Source organism: Oncorhynchus tshawytscha, linkage group LG10 (assembly GCF_018296145.1).
Source record: "Oncorhynchus tshawytscha isolate Ot180627B linkage group LG10, Otsh_v2.0, whole genome shotgun sequence".
Taxonomy (NCBI): domain Eukaryota; kingdom Metazoa; phylum Chordata; class Actinopteri; order Salmoniformes; family Salmonidae; genus Oncorhynchus; species Oncorhynchus tshawytscha.
Window position 1 is genome coordinate 279,306 of NC_056438.1, and position 14,371 is coordinate 293,676.

Sequence of the window (14,371 nt, forward strand, 5' to 3'; positions counted from 1 at the left end):
CCTAATCAATCCACAGGGATTTAACAGTTTTTACAGTCATTTTCTTAATGGGTGCTTATTAGTAACTGGAATAAGCAAGTTCATAAATGTGTCAAGTGCAGTGTCTGGTTGCTCCTCATTACACACCACAGACCAACACATATTATTTACATCATCAACATAGGAATCAATACAAAACTTATTGTATACATATATATATATATATATATATATATATACAGTGCCTTGCGAAAGTATTCGGCCCCCTTGAACTTTGCGACCTTTTGCCACATTTCAGGCTTCAAACATAAAGATATAAAACTGTATTTTTCTGTGAAGAATCAACAACAAGTGGGACACAATCATGAAGTGGAACGACATTTATTGGATATTTCAAACTTTTTTAACAAATCAAAAACTGAAAAATTGGGCGTGCAAAATTATTCAGCCCCCTTAAGTTAATACTTTGTAGCGCCACCTTTTGCTGCGATTACAGCTGTAAGTCGCTTGGGGTATGTCTCTATCAGTTTTGCACATCGAGAGACTGAAATTTTTCCCATTCCTCCTTGCAAAACAGCTCGAGCTCAGTGAGGTTGGATGGAGAGCATTTGTGAACAGCAGTTTTCAGTTCTTTCCACAGATTCTCGATTGGATTCAGGTCTGGACTTTGACTTGGCCATTCTAACACCTGGATATGTTTATTTTTGAACCATTCCATTGTAGATTTTGCTTTATGTTTTGGATCATTGTCTTGTTGGAAGACAAATCTCTGTCCCAGTCTCAGGTCTTTTGCAGACTCCATCAGGTTTTCTTCCAGAATGGTCCTGTATTTGGCTCCATCCATCTTCCCATCAATTTTAACCATCTTCCCTGTCCCTGCTGAAGAAAAGCAGGCCCAAACCATGATGCTGCCACCACCATGTTTGACAGTGGGGATAGTGTGTTCAGGGTGATGAGCTGTGTTGCTTTTACGCCAAACATAACGTTTTGCATTGTTGCCAAAAAGTTCAATTTTGGTTTCATCTGACCAGAGCACCTTCTTCCACATGTTTGGTGTGGCTTGTGGCAAACTTTAAACAACACTTTTTATGGATATCTTTAAGAAATGGCTTTCTTCTTGCCACTCTTCCATAAAGGCCAGATTTGTGCAATATATGACTGATTGTTGTCCTATGGACAGAGTCTCCCACCTCAGCTGTAGATCTCTGCAGTTCATCCAGAGTGATCATGGGCCTCTTGGCTGCATCTCTGATCAGTCTTCTCCTTGTATGAGCTGAAAGTTTAGAGGGACGGCCAGGTCTTGGTAGATTTGCAGTGGTCTGATACTCCTTCCATTTCAATATTATCGCTTGCACAGTGCTCCTTGGGATGTTTAAAGCTTGGGAAGTCTTTTTGTATCCAAATCCGGCTTTAAACTTCTTCACAACAGTATCTCGGACCTGCCTGGTGTGTTCCTTGTTCTTCATGATGCTCTCTGCGCTTTTAACGGACCTCTGAGACTATCACAGTGCAGGTGCATTTATACGGAGACATGATTACACACAGGTGGATTGTATTTATCATCATTAGTCATTTAGGTCAACATTGGATCATTCAGAGATCCTCACTGAACTTCTGGAGAGAGTTTGCTGTACTGAAAGTAAAGGGGCTGAATAATTTTGCACGCCCAATTTTCCAGTTTTTGATTTGTTAAAAAAGTTTGAAATATCCAATAAATGTTGTTCCACTTCTTCACAAAAAAATACAGTTTTATATCTTTATGTTTGAAGCCTGAAATTTGGCAAAAGGTCGCAAAGTTCAAGGGGGCCGAATACTTTCGCAAGGCACTGTACATATTATCCTATACACTACCGTATATGCCGCCTAGATTAAATCAAAGTGTGTTTGTCACATGCGCTGAATACAGCAGGTGAGAACCTTACCATGAAATGTTTACTGACAAGCCCTTAACCAACAATGCAGTTCAAGAAATAGTTAAGAAAATATTTACTAAATAAACTAAAGTAAAAAATAAAATAAAAACACAATAACAATACAGAGGCTAAAAACACAGGAGGTACCGGTACAGTCCTCTGACACCACCTAGTATATACAGGAGGTACCGGTACAGTCCTCTGACACCACCTAGTATATACAGGAGGTACCGGTAGAGTCATCTGACACCACCTAGTATATACAGGAGGTACCGGTACAGTCATCTGACACCACCTAGTATATACAGGAGGTACCGGTACAGTCCTCTGACACCACCTAGTATATACAGGAGGTACCGGTACAGTCCTCTGACACCACCTAGTATATACAGGAGGTACCGGTAGAGTCATCTGACACCACCTAGTATATACAGGAGGTACCGGTACAGTCCTCTGACACCACCTAGTATATACAGGAGGTACCGGTACAGTCCTCTGACACCACCTAGTATATACAGGAGGTACCGGTACAGTCCTCTGACACCACCTAGTATATACAGGAGGTACCGATACAGTCCTCTGACACCACCTAGTATATACAGGAGGTACCGGTACAGTCCTGACACCACCTAGTATATACAGGAGGTACCGGTACAGTCCTGACACCACCTAGTATATACAGGAGGTACCGGTACAGTCCTGACACCACCTAGTATATACAGGAGGTACCGGTACAGTCCTGACACCACCTAGTATATACAGGAGGTACCGGTACAGTCCTGACACCACCTAGTATATACAGGAGGTACCGGTACAGTCCTCTGACACCACCTAGTATATACAGGAGGTACCGGTACAGTCCTCTGACACCACCTAGTATATACAGGAGGTCCGGTACAGTCCTCTGACACCACCTAGTATATACAGGAGGTACCGGTACAGTCCTCTGACACCACCTAGTATATACAGGAGGTCCGGTACAGTCCTCTGACACCACCTAGTATATACAGGAGGTACCGGTACAGTCCTCTGACACCACCTAGTATATACAGGAGGTACCGGTACAGTCCTCTGACACCACCTAGTATATACAGGAGGTACCGGTACAGTCATCTGACACCACCTAGTATAAACAGGAGGTACCAGTACAGTCCTCTGACACCACCTAGTATATACAGGAGGTACCGATACAGTCCTGACACCACCTAGTATATACAGGAGGTACCGGTACAGTGGCAAGAAAAAGTATGTGAACCCTTTGGAATTACCTTAATTTCTGCATTAATTGGTCATAAATCAAGAGACAAACACAGTCTGCTTATACTAATAAATCACAAACAATGTTACGTTTTCATGTCTTCTTGGATTTAATAACTGGTTGACCCTCCTTTGGCAGTAATAACCTCAACCAAATGTTTTCTGTAGTTGCGGATCAGACCTGCACAGCGGTCAGGAGGAATTTTGGACCATTCCTCTTTACAAAACTGTTTCAGTTCAGCAATATTCTTGGGATGTCTGGTGTTAACTGCTCTCTCGAGGTCATGCCACAGCATCTCAATCGGGTTCGGGTCAGGACTCTAACTGGGCCACTCCAAGGTGTATTTTCTTCTGTTGAAGCCATTCTGTTGTCTTGTTGCATCACCCATCTTCTGTTGAGCTTCAATTGGCATACAGGTAGCCTTACATTCTCCTGCAAAATGTCTTAATAAACTTTGGAATTTGTTTTTCCATCGATAATAGCAAGCTGTCCAGGCCGTGAGGCAGCAAAGCAGCCCCAAACCATGATGCTCCCTCCACCAGACTTTGCAGTTGGGATGAGGTTTTGATGTTGCTGTGCCTTTTGTTTCTCTACAAATAGTGTTGTGTGTTCCTTGCAAACAACTCAACTCAAAATTTCTGTAAGTCTTTAGCTGACACTCTAGGATTCTTCTTAACCTCATTGAGCATTCTGCGCTGTGCGCTTGCAGTCATCTTTGCAGGATGGCTACTCCTAGGGAGAGTAGCAACAGTGCTGAACTTTCTCCATTTATAGACCATTTGTCTGACCGTTGACTGATGAACATCAAGGCTTTTAGAGATACTTTTGTAACCCTTTCCAGCTTTATGTCCGAGGCATGGTTCACATCAGGAAATGCTTCTTGTGAATAGCAAATTCAAATGTGAGTGTTTTTTATTGGGCAGGGCAGCTCGAACCAACATCTCCAATCTCGTCTCATTGATTGGACTCCAGGTTAGCTGACTCTTGACTCCAATTAGCTTTTGGAGAAGTCATTAGCCTAGGGGTTCACATACCTTTTCTAACCAAAACTGTGAATGTTTAAATTATGTATTCAATATAGACAAGAAAAATACAATAATTTGTGTGTTATTAGTTGAAGCACACTGTGTTTGTCTGTTGTGACTTGAAGAAGATCAGATCCATTTTGATGACCAATTTATGCAGAAATCTCCTCCTCTCCTCTCTTTCTCTCCCTCCTCTCAAATCCAGGTAAATCCAAATGGTTCACATATTTTTTTTCTTGCCACTGTAGTTCCTGGATGGCAGGAAGCTTGGCCCCAGTGATGTACTACCCTCTGTAGTGCTTTCCTCTGACCCCGCCTGGTGTAGAGGTCCTGGATGGCAGGAAGCTTGGCCCCAGTGATGTACTACCCTCTGTAGTGCTTTCCTCTGACCCCGCCTGGTGTAGAGGTCCTGGATGGCAGGAAGCTTGGCCCCAGTGATGTACTACCCTCTGTAGTGCTTTCCTCTGACCCCGCCTGGTGTAGAGGTCCTGGATGGCAGGAAGCTTGGCCCCAGTGATGTACTACCCTCTGTAGTGCTTTCCTCTGACCCCGCCTGGTGTAGAGGTCCTGGATGGCAGGAAGCTTGGCCCCAGTGATGTACTACCCTCTGTAGTGCTTTCCTCTGACCCCGCCTGGTGTAGAGGTCCTGGATGGCAGGAAGCTTGGCCCCAGTGATGTACTACCCTCTGTAGTGCTTTCCTCTGACCCCGCCTGGTGTAGAGGTCCTGGATGGCAGGAAGCTTGGCCCCAGTGATGTACTACCCTCTGTAGTGCTTTCCTCTGACCCCGCCTGGTGTAGAGGTCCTGGATGGCAGGAAGCTTGGCCCCAGTGATGTACTACCCTCTGTAGTGCTTTCCTCTGACCCCGCCTGGTGTAGAGGTCCTGGATGGCAGGAAGCTTGGCCCCAGTGATGTACTACCCTCTGTAGTGCTTTCCTCTGACCCCGCCTGGTGTAGAGGTCCTGGATGGCAGGAAGCTTGGCCCCAGTGATGTACTACCCTCTGTAGTGCTTTCCTCTGACCCCGCCTGGTGTAGAGGTCCTGGATGGCAGGAAGCTTGGCCCCAGTGATGTACTACCCTCTGTAGTGCTTTCCTCTGACCCCGCCTGGTGTAGAGGTCCTGGATGGCAGGAAGCTTGGCCCCAGTGATGTACTACCCTCTGTAGTGCTTTCCTCTGACCCCGCCTGGTGTAGAGGTCCTGGATGGCAGGAAGCTTGGCCCCAGTGATGTACTACCCTCTGTAGTGCTTTCCTCTGACCCCGCCTGGTGTAGAGGTCCTGGATGGCAGGAAGCTTGGCCCCAGTGATGTACTACCCTCTGTAGTGCTTTCCTCTGACCCCGCCTGGTGTAGAGGTCCTGGATGGCAGGAAGCTTGGCCCCAGTGATGTACTACCCTCTGTAGTGCTTTCCTCTGACCCCGCCTGGTGTAGAGGTCCTGGATGGCAGGAAGCTTGGCCCCAGTGATGTACTACCCTCTGTAGTGCTTTCCTCTGACCCCGCCTGGTGTAGAGGTCCTGGATGGCAGGAAGCTTGGCCCCAGTGATGTACTACCCTCTGTAGTGCTTTCCTCTGACCCCGCCTGGTGTAGAGGTCCTGGATGGCAGGAAGCTTGGCCCCAGTGATGTACTACCCTCTGTAGTGCTTTCCTCTGACCCCGCCTGGTGTAGAGGTCCTGGATGGCAGGAAGCTTGGCCCCAGTGATGTACTACCCTCTGTAGTGCTTTCCTCTGACCCCGCCTGGTGTAGAGGTCCTGGATGGCAGGAAGCTTGGCCCCAGTGATGTACTACCCTCTGTAGTGCTTTCCTCTGACCCCGCCTGGTGTAGAGGTCCTGGATGGCAGGAAGCTTGGCCCCAGTGATGTACTACCCTCTGTAGTGCTTTCCTCTGACCCCGCCTGGTGTAGAGGTCCTGGATGGCAGGAAGCTTGGCCCCAGTGATGTACTACCCTCTGTAGTGCTTTCCTCTGACCCCGCCTGGTGTAGAGGTCCTGGATGGCAGGAAGCTTGGCCCCAGTGATGTACTACCCTCTGTAGTGCTTTCCTCTGACCCCGCCTGGTGTAGAGGTCCTGGATGGCAGGAAGCTTGGCCCCAGTGATGTACTACCCTCTGTAGTGCTTTCCTCTGACCCCGCCTGGTGTAGAGGTCCTGGATGGCAGGAAGCTTGGCCCCAGTGATGTACTACCCTCTGTAGTGCTTTCCTCTGACCCCGCCTGGTGTAGAGGTCCTGGATGGCAGGAAGCTTGGCCCCAGTGATGTACTACCCTCTGTAGTGCTTTCCTCTGACCCCGCCTGGTGTAGAGGTCCTGGATGGCAGGAAGCTTGGCCCCAGTGATGTACTACCCTCTGTAGTGCTTTCCTCTGACCCCGCCTGGTGTAGAGGTCCTGGATGGCAGGAAGCTTGGCCCCAGTGATGTACTACCCTCTGTAGTGCTTTCCTCTGACCCCGCCTGGTGTAGAGGTCCTGGATGGCAGGAAGCTTGGCCCCAGTGATGTACTACCCTCTGTAGTGCTTTCCTCTGACCCCGCCTGGTGTAGAGGTCCTGGATGGCAGGAAGCTTGGCCCCAGTGATGTACTACCCTCTGTAGTGCTTTCCTCTGACCCCGCCTGGTGTAGAGGTCCTGGATGGCAGGAAGCTTGGCCCCAGTGATGTACTACCCTCTGTAGTGCTTTCCTCTGACCCCGCCTGGTGTAGAGGTCCTGGATGGCAGGAAGCTTGGCCCCAGTGATGTACTACCCTCTGTAGTGCTTTCCTCTGACCCCGCCTGGTGTAGAGGTCCTGGATGGCAGGAAGCTTGGCCCCAGTGATGTACTACCCTCTGTAGTGCTTTCCTCTGACCCCGCCTGGTGTAGAGGTCCTGGATGGCAGGAAGCTTGGCCCCAGTGATGTACTACCCTCTGTAGTGCTTTCCTCTGACCCCGCCTGGTGTAGAGGTCCTGGATGGCAGGAAGCTTGGCCCCAGTGATGTACTACCCTCTGTAGTGCTTTCCTCTGACCCCGCCTGGTGTAGAGGTCCTGGATGGCAGGAAGCTTGGCCCCAGTGATGTACTACCCTCTGTAGTGCTTTCCTCTGACCCCGCCTGGTGTAGAGGTCCTGGATGGCAGGAAGCTTGGCCCCAGTGATGTACTACCCTCTGTAGTGCTTTCCTCTGACCCCGCCTGGTGTAGAGGTCCTGGATGGCAGGAAGCTTGGCCCCAGTGATGTACTACCCTCTGTAGTGCTTTCCTCTGACCCCGCCTGGTGTAGAGGTCCTGGATGGCAGGAAGCTTGGCCCCAGTGATGTACTACCCTCTGTAGTGCTTTCCTCTGACCCCGCCTGGTGTAGAGGTCCTGGATGGCAGGAAGCTTGGCCCCAGTGATGTACTACCCTCTGTAGTGCTTTCCTCTGACCCCGCCTGGTGTAGAGGTCCTGGATGGCAGGAAGCTTGGCCCCAGTGATGTACTACCCTCTGTAGTGCTTTCCTCTGACCCCGCCTGGTGTAGAGGTCCTGGATGGCAGGAAGCTTGGCCCCAGTGATGTACTACCCTCTGTAGTGCTTTCCTCTGACCCCGCCTGGTGTAGAGGTCCTGGATGGCAGGAAGCTTGGCCCCAGTGATGTACTACCCTCTGTAGTGCTTTCCTCTGACCCCGCCTGGTGTAGAGGTCCTGGATGGCAGGAAGCTTGGCCCCAGTGATGTACTACCCTCTGTAGTGCTTTCCTCTGACCCCGCCTGGTGTAGAGGTCCTGGATGGCAGGAAGCTTGGCCCCAGTGATGTACTACCCTCTGTAGTGCTTTCCTCTGACCCCGCCTGGTGTAGAGGTCCTGGATGGCAGGAAGCTTGGCCCCAGTGATGTACTACCCTCTGTAGTGCTTTCCTCTGACCCCGCCTGGTGTAGAGGTCCTGGATGGCAGGAAGCTTGGCCCCAGTGATGTACTACCCTCTGTAGTGCTTTCCTCTGACCCCGCCTGGTGTAGAGGTCCTGGATGGCAGGAAGCTTGGCCCCAGTGATGTACTACCCTCTGTAGTGCTTTCCTCTGACCCCGCCTGGTGTAGAGGTCCTGGATGGCAGGAAGCTTGGCCCCAGTGATGTACTACCCTCTGTAGTGCTTTCCTCTGAGGTCCCCCGCCTGGTGTAGAGGTCCTGGATGGCAGGAAGCTTGGCCCCAGTGATGTACTACCCTCTGTAGTGCTTTCCTCTGACCCCGCCTGGTGTAGAGGTCCTGGATGGCAGGAAGCTTGGCCCCAGTGATGTACTACCCTCTGTAGTGCTTTCCTCTGACCCCGCCTGGTGTAGAGGTCCTGGATGGCAGGGCTTGGCCCCAGTGATGTACTACCCTCTGTAGTGCTTTCCTCTGACCCCGCCTGGTGTAGAGGTCCTGGATGGCAGGAAGCTTGGCCCCAGTGATGTACTACCCTCTGTAGTGCTTTCCTCTGACCCCGCCTGGTGTAGAGGTCCTGGATGGCAGGAAGCTTGGCCCCAGTGATGTACTACCCTCTGTAGTGCTTTCCTCTGACCCCGCCTGGTGTAGAGGTCCTGGATGGCAGGAAGCTTGGCCCCAGTGATGTACTACCCTCTGTAGTGCTTTCCTCTGACCCCGCCTGGTGTAGAGGTCCTGGATGGCAGGAAGCTTGGCCCCAGTGATGTACTACCCTCTGTAGTGCTTTCCTCTGACCCCGCCTGGTGTAGAGGTCCTGGATGGCAGGAAGCTTGGCCCCAGTGATGTACTACCCTCTGTAGTGCTTTCCTCTGACCCCGCCTGGTGTAGAGGTCCTGGATGGCAGGAAGCTTGGCCCCAGTGATGTACTACCCTCTGTAGTGCTTTCCTCTGACCCCGCCTGGTGTAGAGGTCCTGGATGGCAGGAAGCTTGGCCCCAGTGATGTACTACCCTCTGTAGTGCTTTCCTCTGACCCCGCCTGGTGTAGAGGTCCTGGATGGCAGGAAGCTTGGCCCCAGTGATGTACTACCCTCTGTAGTGCTTTCCTCTGACCCCGCCTGGTGTAGAGGTCCTGGATGGCAGGAAGCTTGGCCCCAGTGATGTACTACCCTCTGTAGTGCTTTCCTCTGACCCCGCCTGGTGTAGAGGTCCTGGATGGCAGGAAGCTTGGCCCCAGTGATGTACTACCCTCTGTAGTGCTTTCCTCTGACCCCGCCTGGTGTAGAGGTCCTGGATGGCAGGAAGCTTGGCCCCAGTGATGTACTACCCTCTGTAGTGCTTTCCTCTGACCCCGCCTGGTGTAGAGGTCCTGGATGGCAGGAAGCTTGGCCCCAGTGATGTACTACCCTCTGTAGTGCTTTCCTCTGACCCTCTGTAGTGCTTTCCTCTGACCCCCCGCCTGGTGTAGAGGTCCTGGATGGCAGGAAGCTTGGCCCCAGTGATGTACTACCCTCTGTAGTGCTTTCCTCTGACCCCGCCTGGTGTAGAGGTCCTGGATGGCAGGAAGCTTGGCCCCAGTGATGTACTACCCTCTGTAGTGCTTTCCTCTGACCCCGCCTGGTGTAGAGGTCCTGGATGGCAGGAAGCTTGGCCCCAGTGATGTACTACCCTCTGTAGTGCTTTCCTCTGACCCCGCCTGGTGTAGAGGTCCTGGATGGCAGGAAGCTTGGCCCCAGTGATGTACTACCCTCTGTAGTGCTTTCCTCTGACCCCGCCTGGTGTAGAGGTCCTGGATGGCAGGAAGCTTGGCCCCAGTGATGTACTACCCTCTGTAGTGCTTTCCTCTGACCCCGCCTGGTGTAGAGGTCCTGGATGGCAGGAAGCTTGGCCCCAGTGATGTACTACCCTCTGTAGTGCTTTCCTCTGACCCCGCCTGGTGTAGAGGTCCTGGATGGCAGGAAGCTTGGCCCCAGTGATGTACTACCCTCTGTAGTGCTTTCCTCTGACCCCGCCTGGTGTAGAGGTCCTGGATGGCAGGAAGCTTGGCCCCAGTGATGTACTACCCTCTGTAGTGCTTTCCTCTGACCCCGCCTGGTGTAGAGGTCCTGGATGGCAGGAAGCTTGGCCCCAGTGATGTACTACCCTCTGTAGTGCTTTCCTCTGACCCCGCCTGGTGTAGAGGTCCTGGATGGCAGGAAGCTTGGCCCCAGTGATGTACTACCCTCTGTAGTGCTTTCCTCTGACCCCGCCTGGTGTAGAGGTCCTGGATGGCAGGAAGCTTGGCCCCAGTGATGTACTACCCTCTGTAGTGCTTTCCTCTGACCCCGCCTGGTGTAGAGGTCCTGGATGGCAGGAAGCTTGGCCCCAGTGATGTACTACCCTCTGTAGTGCTTTCCTCTGACCCCGCCTGGTGTAGAGGTCCTGGATGGCAGGAAGCTTGGCCCCAGTGATGTACTACCCTCTGTAGTGCTTTCCTCTGACCCCGCCTGGTGTAGAGGTCCTGGATGGCAGGAAGCTTGGCCCCAGTGATGTACTACCCTCTGTAGTGCTTTCCTCTGACCCCGCCTGGTGTAGAGGTCCTGGATGGCAGGAAGCTTGGCCCCAGTGATGTACTACCCTCTGTAGTGCTTTCCTCTGACCCCGCCTGGTGTAGAGGTCCTGGATGGCAGGAAGCTTGGCCCCAGTGATGTACTACCCTCTGTAGTGCTTTCCTCTGACCCCGCCTGGTGTAGAGGTCCTGGATGGCAGGAAGCTTGGCCCCAGTGATGTACTACCCTCTGTAGTGCTTTCCTCTGACCCCGCCTGGTGTAGAGGTCCTGGATGGCAGGAAGCTTGGCCCCAGTGATGTACTACCCTCTGTAGTGCTTTCCTCTGACCCCGCCTGGTGTAGAGGTCCTGGATGGCAGGAAGCTTGGCCCCAGTGATGTACTACCCTCTGTAGTGCTTTCCTCTGACCCCGCCTGGTGTAGAGGTCCTGGATGGCAGGAAGCTTGGCCCCAGTGATGTACTACCCTCTGTAGTGCTTTCCTCTGACCCCGCCTGGTGTAGAGGTCCTGGATGGCAGGAAGCTTGGCCCCAGTGATGTACTACCCTCTGTAGTGCTTTCCTCTGACCCCGCCTGGTGTAGAGGTCCTGGATGGCAGGAAGCTTGGCCCCAGTGATGTACTACCCTCTGTAGTGCTTTCCTCTGACCCCGCCTGGTGTAGAGGTCCTGGATGGCAGGAAGCTTGGCCCCAGTGATGTACTACCCTCTGTAGTGCTTTCCTCTGACCCCGCCTGGTGTAGAGGTCCTGGATGGCAGGAAGCTTGGCCCCAGTGATGTACTACCCTCTGTAGTGCTTTCCTCTGACCCCGCCTGGTGTAGAGGTCCTGGATGGCAGGAAGCTTGGCCCCAGTGATGTACTACCCTCTGTAGTGCTTTCCTCTGACCCCGCCTGGTGTAGAGGTCCTGGATGGCAGGAAGCTTGGCCCCAGTGATGTACTACCCTCTGTAGTGCTTTCCTCTGACCCCGCCTGGTGTAGAGGTCCTGGATGGCAGGAAGCTTGGCCCCAGTGATGTACTACCCTCTGTAGTGCTTTCCTCTGACCCCGCCTGGTGTAGAGGTCCTGGATGGCAGGAAGCTTGGCCCCAGTGATGTACTACCCTCTGTAGTGCTTTCCTCTGACCCCGCCTGGTGTAGAGGTCCTGGATGGCAGGAAGCTTGGCCCCAGTGATGTACTACCCTCTGTAGTGCTTTCCTCTGACCCCGCCTGGTGTAGAGGTCCTGGATGGCAGGAAGCTTGGCCCCAGTGATGTACTACCCTCTGTAGTGCTTTCCTCTGACCCCGCCTGGTGTAGAGGTCCTGGATGGCAGGAAGCTTGGCCCCAGTGATGTACTGGGCCGTACGCACTACCCTCTGTAGTGCCTTATGGTTAGATGCTAAGCAGTTGCTGTACCAGGCGGTGATGCAACCGGTCTGGATGCTCTCGATGGTGCAGCTGTAGAACGTTTTGAGGATCTGGAGACCCATGTCAAATCTTTTCAGTCTCCTGAAAGGAAAAAGGTTTTGTCGTGCCCTTCTTCACGACTTTCTTGATGTGTTTGGACCACGATAGCTTGTTGGTGATGTGGACACCAAGGACCTTGAAACTCTTGACTCGCTTCACTACAGCCCGTAGTGTTAATGGGGGCGTGTTCCTCCTTATCCTGTAGTCCACGATCAGCTCCTTCGTCTTTATCACTTTGATGGGGAGGTTGTTGTTCTGGCACAACACTGCCAGTTCTCTGACCTCCTCCCTATAGGCTGTCTCATTGTTGTCAGTGATCAGACCCACCATAGTTGTGTCGTCAACAAAGCACCCCTGAGGGGCCCTAGTATTGAGGATCAGCATGGCAGATTGGTTGTTACCTACCCTCACCACCTGGGGGCGGCCCGTCAGGAAGTCCAGGATCCAGTTGCAGAGGGAGGTGTTTAGTCCCAGGGTCCTTAGTTTAGTGATGAGCTTTGAGGGCACTATGGTGTTGAATGCTGAGCTGTAGTCAATGAACAGCATTCTCACATAGGTGTTCCTTTTGTCCAGGTGGGAAAGGGCAGTGTGGAGTGAATAGAAATGGCATCATCTGTTTAAAAAAACAAAAACATTATTTAACCAGGCAAGTCAGTTAAGAACAAATTCTTATTTACAATGATGTCCTAACTTGCCTAACCCTGTCGACACTGGGCCAATTGTGTGCCGCCCTATGGGACTCCCAATAGCGGTCAGTTGTGACACGGCCTGGATTCGAACCAGGGTCTGTAGTGGCACCTCTAGCACCAAGACGCAGTGGCTTAGACTGCTGCGCCACTTGGGAGCCCCTGTTGGGGTGGATTTCGAATTGGAGTGGGTCTAGAGTTTTCGGGATGATGGTGTTGATGTGAGCCATGACCAGCCTTTCAAAGCACTTCATGGCTACCGACGTGAGTGCTACGGGGTGGTAATCATTTAGGCAGGTTACCTTTGCTTCCTTGGGCACAGGGACTATGGTGGTCTGCTTGAAAAATGTAGGTATTACAGACTCGGTCAGGGAGAGGTTGAATATGTCAGTGAAGACACTTGCCAGTTGGTCCATGCATGCTCTTGCTTGGTAAGCTACTCTGGCTCCTCCAGCCCCCTAGTGGATATAAACCACACAAGGCGGCTTTCTATTCTGGGTGGAACGCAACAACGATGTGGACAAAAGTGCAAGCTTCCTCAATAAAACAGACTCCGCCCTTGCACATGCACGCACATCGGTTGACGGAGTGGAGCTTTTAGCCACCTATAATCTACACAAGAATGTGGTCTGATCCTAGTGCAACTTTAAGAAAGCGAGTTGGATCTGCTGGTAATTTATATCACAGAACCCAAGCACATGTGTGAAGGGAGAGACTCTTCTTCAAAAAACAAATTAAAGGATCCATCGACCAATCGGTGTGCACCAACCATTTCCTTGGCATTGACTTTTAGCGCCACCCCAGAGATAAGCCCCTTCGAAGATCCACACGACACATTCCAATCCGATATCTTCTTGAGGCGCAGAGTACGCCCCTTCCGTTTCACGGATACACAGAAAACCATAACAAGCTCACTTCCTCGTTACTCTCACCGATGCCACCGCATCCAATGCATACACGATTTTCATACACAATTCAAACGGATCTCCCAGGTAACAACATTGATTCAAAACCCTCACTCCGACCAAAAAATAAACCGAATTTATATTGGATTTACTAGAGTCCACTACCACATTATTTATTTTGTGTCCTTATATTCACCACCGAAAACCAATCCTTCTCATCTCCACTCGAAACGCCATCTGTTTCAAACAGAACACCAGCTTCCGCAATCTTCCCGTCTGACTTTCTAAATCATTGGTGAAAGATTATCCTGAATTTCCCTCTTGAGAAGTATGAGAATCAATCAATAGATAGCTCTACGCAAATAACATATGTTCTGTTTAACTCGGGAAGTTGCGAGGTTTCCAATAGCACTTGAACGCGGCAGAACTTCAGAACCCGCCCTCTAACAAGATAAACCAATAAACGTAGACCCCCAAGTCATTTCTCTAGTCATTTTTTATTTTTATTTTTTATTAATAACAAATCAATACATAAAGCACATGAGGGAACACAAGCATACATAGATCATTTCTCTAGTCCGTCGGAGTGTTGCGTCCCTGTTTACTTTTTGTACCGTGACAGCACCAAAGCCCGCCTTTTCTATCCACTGATTGGTTTGACAGGCGAGGTCTTTATCAAAGATATTCTAATTGTTCTAAGATACTCAACTGTCCCCTGTGACCCTGTCTTGTAGTGTCCTATTTGATCATTCATTC